A 6000-nucleotide genomic window follows, 5' to 3' on the forward strand; every position below is an offset into this window, starting at 1 on the left:
GATACGCAGATGACACCTTGTTGCTGACTGGATCAATTGAACATCTTCAAGCGTTATTGAACCGAATGGTGGCATTCTGCGCGATATATGGACTCAAACTCAACGCAAGAAAAACAAAGTTTATGGTTATTAGTAAACAGGCAGCCGTAAATAATAATAACTATAACGTAACAATCGGTAATGACTCAATTGAACGAGTAAGTAATCTTGTATATCTGGGTACTCATATTAATGAAAGCTGGAACCCTAGTACAGAAATAAAAAGTAGAATTGCCAAAGCAAGAACAAGTCTTATGAAATTTAAGAAAATCCTGTTCAGTCATGATCTAAATTTGGAACTTCGCATAAGAATGGTCCGATGTTATATATTCCCAGTACTACTTTACGGGGTCCAAGCATGGACACTGACAGAATCGCTTTTAAAAAACCTAGAAGCATTTGAAATGTGGGTCTACCGCCGTATCCTGAAGATCAGCTGGGTAGAAAGAGTCACAAACGAAAGGGTTTTGCAACGTTTGAATAAAAGTTGCGAAGTAGTGAATACGGTTAAAAGGCGCAAATTGGAATACTTTGGTCATATAATGCGTCACCCAGAAAAATATGACATACTTCACCTTGTCATGCAAGGTAAAATAATGGAAAAAAGAAGTGTGGGCCGCCGTACAACTTCTTGGCTTAAAAACCTACGGCAATGGTTTGGGAAAACTAGCACTGAACTATTTCGTGCGGCTGTAAATAAGACAATGATTGTTAATATGCTGGGCAACATGAGAGCCAACGATCGACAAGCGGTCTCGGCACCTTAAGAAAAAGAAACAGTCATATATATTATTGCTGTTCAGAGACAATAGATAGGATATATATAGGATATATAGCTCATACATTAAATCACATCTTCTTCATGTGCCTTGTCCTTTCCGAACCTCAAATATGTCTTGTCAATAATTAGTTAATGTCAAATTTCAATCAGTCTGTTTTCTACTGTCTTCAACCCAACCATGAAGTTTGAAGCTAACATGAAAATACCATGTTGATTTAAAATAATTTATTCTATTAACATCGACTTATTGTCTTTTTTAATGTAGCCTAGATGACCAAAATGTTACATTTGAATGTTACATCTCAGTAGCTAGTTTCAACTGCTTTGGATCTAGAGTAAGTACACAGTACCCACATGCTTTAATTTTCTTAACCTTTTCAACAGTCAAAATTTCAACTTTTTCAATGTTATAAGGAGGTTTACGTATATCTAGGTTTAACCTGATGATGGACTGATTAGTCTGAAAACGTTTGTTTGTAATGTACTTTGTGACTTTCTTACTTTGAGTCCAACGGATGTTTTTTAGAAACAATTTTTAAATAATCTTTATACCATTTAAAAATGAAGATTTTTATTTCTTAAATAATTTTTGTTATGGTATACAGCTAATGAGAGGGATTCATTCCCTATTATAAAAATTTTACTGTTTTCTCGAATTGTAGAAGCGTTGAAAAAGGTCAAAATTATAATAAAACGAAATATATGAATGCATGGGTCAAGAAAACCTAGAGCAATAATAGCACAGATAATTAGATGGTATGGACACATAATGAAAAAAGATAAGAGCAATCCGTTAAGAGTTATAATAAAGAAATGGATACCACCAGGTAAAAGAACCAGATGCAGGCCTAAATTGAGATGGAGCCAACCAGTGGAATAAGACTTAAGAAGTATGAAAATTATAAATATAGGAAAACGGATCATAGCGAGAGAAGAATGGGGGAAAATAGCGGAAACAGCGAAGTCACACCAACAACTGTAAAACCAAACCCAGAATTATTTGATCCCCATACAAAAAGGATCTTCAAGTAAAAACAACTTTAGCTTCCTCGGGAACGTAGAGCTTGTATATACAGGGTGTCCCGAAAAGATTGGTCATAAATTATACCACACATTCTGGGGTCAAAAATAGTTCGGTTGAACCTACCTTACCTTAGTACAAATGTGCTCATAAAAAAAGTTACAGTCCTTTGAAGTTACAAAATGAAAATCGATTTTTTTCAATACATCGAAAACTACATGGACATGTATCATTCTTATGGCAGGAGAACATCTTAAAACAAAATTATAGTAAAATTTGTCCACCCCATAAAATTTTATGGGGGTTTTCTTCCCTTAAACCCCCCAAACTTTTGTGTACCTTCCAATTAATGAGTTATTATGGTATCATTAGTTTAACACAACGTTTTTAAAACTATTTTGCCCTCAGTATTTTTTCGATAAGTCAGTTTTTATCGAGATGCGGCTTCTTTTTTAATATATTTACATAAAAATTTTATGGGGGTTTTGTTCCTTTAAAGCCCCTAAATGTTTGTGTACGTTCCAATTAAACTATTATTGTGGTACCATTAGTTAAACACAGTGTTTTTAAAACTTTTTTGCCTCGTAGTCTTTTTCTGATAAGTCACCTTTTATCGAGATGTAGCTTCTTTTTCAAAATATACCTAAAATGTAAGTTATAATAGTTATTTTCCTAACAAGTGCAGAAAGTCATACTTTTCCGCACGCGACTGCAGTTTGCCGAACGACGCGAAGCAGGAGTTCGGCAAGCAGTCGAGTGCGGAAAAGAGACTTTCTGCAAGAGTTAGGAACAATATTTTTTCTACGAGTCTTTAAAAAATGACCAAATCTTAATCAATTAATTTAGTTAATATGAAAATACATACACAAATTAATTCTTTGACAAGGTTGTCAAAACCAAACTTTCAATATAATTAGTTAGCATGACGACGATCTTGGTTTCCATGACGATGATTCAAAAACAACTGTTATTGTCTACCGATTTGACTTTCGAATATGATGTCAAAATAATTTTATTTCATCGAATTGTCGCGTTAATTTCATTAAAACAGAAACACAATAGATACGACATTTGAAATAAAATAGTAAATAATATAATATCTAAATATTAGTTTATTGCATGTATTATAATTATTTTAAGGCCATATTAAAATATCTAAACGCGTGCGGAAAAATAAAACGCGTGCAGAAAAGTAAAACGCATGCGGAAAAGTAAAATGCGTGCGGAAAAGTAAAACTTTCTAAACTAAAACGCGTGCGCGAAAGTACACTTTCAGATTATTACATTTTCAGATTGTTAACAGGTGTCTATAACCATATACAAATATGTGGTAGATTCGACAAATATTCAAAATATCTCGATAATCACTGGCTTATCAAAAAAGTACTAAGAGGAAAAAAAGTTTTAAAAACATTGTTTTTAACTAATGCTGCCACAATAATAATTTAATAGGAACGTACACAAGCGTTTGGGGGGTTTAAGCGAACAAAACCCCCATAAATTTTTTGGAGTGCACAAATTTCACTTTAATTTTTTTTTAAGATATTCCTGCCATAAAAATTCCTCATGTCCATTTTCAATAAAAAATCTCTAAGAGTTTTCGATATATGAAAAAAAATCGATTTTCATTTTGTAACTTCAAAGGACTGTAACTTTTTTTGTGTGCACTATTGTATATAGGTAAGTGAGGTTCAATCAACCTATTTTTGACCCCAGAATCTGTGGTATAATTTATGACCAATCTTTTCGCAGTATAATAATAAAATAAGATTAATTATTAAAAATTTCAAATTAACCTTCATTTACATAGATCTGTTTGTTACTATTCAAACTAAACAATTACTGTTTAAAGTAAATGTTTATGGAAAAAATTACGATAAACATGCTGAAATTCTACTAGCTAAAAGCACATAATATATGCAGCTCTCTGTGATCTTACTTTTCACAGAAAGACATGTACTATAAAAATGGTAATTGAGTTCATATTGGAGCCTAAATATAGACCTACTGCTTTTCAGCTGTAATTATTCGCCGTCCTACACCCTTAATGAGTTTCAGCTCAAAGGGAATAAATCATTTCCAATATGTGACCCTTAGTTAAAGGTAGCAGCTTTTAGAGCACAAAGTGGCGTGCATTTGCTAATAAACCTTTAAAAGTCTAGTTTAGGAGGTGACTATCGGTTTATTAAAATGAACTAAAAATACGATTTATACTTAAAAGTAAACAGTAGCGATCAACAGGTAGCAACAAAATATAACTTTCTTGGAAGGTTTCACTTTATTTTTCGTTTGATTTACTTTTTCCATTTTGTTAAACTATTGATAATATTTTTAGAATGAAAAATCCTCCTAAAACTTTATATACTCACATTAAAATTCGAAATATTTTTACGTAAAATATACTTACCTACCTACATATAACTAAAACTCACAATTAACAACAATCTATTCTTTCAAAGAGGCCAACAACTTATACAACAACAACAAATATATAATAAATTAACTATAAATAAACACTACTTTCCTATGAAACAACAAAAACGAACACACTACTGCACTGAACAGATATCGATAAAGATGACAGAACAGATTAGAGAAAATCTGACGCAGGTTTGTCAAAATGACAGTGATAATTTCTCTATGTTGCCTATTTAGTTATATGTTCGATTTCTTGTTAGAAATAAAAAATTTTAGTAGTTTCAAGATTACACAAAATCTAGGCATGGGATAAACAAGTTAATTTGAAGAAAGTTTATTTTTTTTTCTTCTTAATGGCGGTACAGGCTCCTTTTTTCAGTATTTTATTTAGTTATAGAGTAATTTCCACGTACTAACATATCTCTGAAATTGGGCTCTGTATCGCCATTCTTTATTATATTACGAATATGTGTGCCACATATCTCGACAAAATATTCAAAAAAATTAGAGCCGCAATTTTGGAACGCGTTTGTTGCTACCTGTTGATCGCTACTGTAGCCTCTTAAGACAATGTGTAAATATGATTAAAAATTTACTTAAAATTAAATTAAAAACTTTAAACTCTTATTACAAATCTTTCATAATATTATTTTAGTAGTTTCAAGATTACATATTATAAAAACCTAAAGATAATTTTTTATACAGAAAAATAAAATTCCTTAATTATTCTTTTTACAGATCAACTTCAACTAGTAGCATATGCAGATGATCTAGTCATCATAGCGAAGACGAAGATGGCATTTATAAAAGCAGTAGAAAATTAGATGAGGAAGCGAAGAGAATAGTGCTAGAGATTAACGAGCACAAAACAAAATACATGACGATAGGGAAGGACGACAAAACAACTCAGAAATATCTTATAACACAGAACCATAAATTTGAAACTGGATCGACCAGTAGCCACTTGGAAGTAACAATAGGGAAAACCGGAAAAGGGAGAATAGAGGAAAACAGTTCTGAAAGGCAAAAAAACATATGGTATGAGCATAAATCTACTGAGAAGCAAGACTTTAAGTAAGTGAACAAAGATAAACCTATATAAAACCTTAAAAGACCTGTTGTTACATATAGGATGGCAACAACGACGATTAACAAGAATGAGGAAGATTGCCTTCTGAAATTTGAAATAAAAATAATGAAAACAATACTGGGTCACAATACAACAAGCGAGGGAGAAACGAGAATGAAAACACGCCGAAATTGAAGAAGAATTAAAGAAAGAAAATATAGTCAGATACATAAAATCTCTTCGCTTAGAATGGATAGGACATAATATACACAGGGGCCCATAATCAGATATGTTGAGAAGGCTAACTAACTGGACACCACTATGGCCCAGGTGTAGAGGAAGATCTAAAAGAATATAGCTGGATAATGTAGAAGAAGATATAAGAGCAATGAATGCGAAAGACTAGAAAGTTCAGTGCAAGAACAGGAAGAAATGAAAAAGGGTCGCGACAGAAGCAAAGACACAGAGCAAGTTATAAATGATAGAAAAGTAATACACCTCACCCAAAAATAGAATCTTGAACGCCATGGCATTTGCTATAATCCCTAGAGATTGTAATGCTTAATGAATGAATGAATGAATTATTCTTTGATTATAAGTATCTCTATTTATACAGTGCTGACAGGTCAATTTTTATTTTTAAATTATGATTTTTTGACGTATATCCCATAA

This window comes from Diabrotica virgifera, chromosome 4 (assembly GCF_917563875.1).
Source record: "Diabrotica virgifera virgifera chromosome 4, PGI_DIABVI_V3a".
Classification (NCBI taxonomy): domain Eukaryota; kingdom Metazoa; phylum Arthropoda; class Insecta; order Coleoptera; family Chrysomelidae; genus Diabrotica; species Diabrotica virgifera.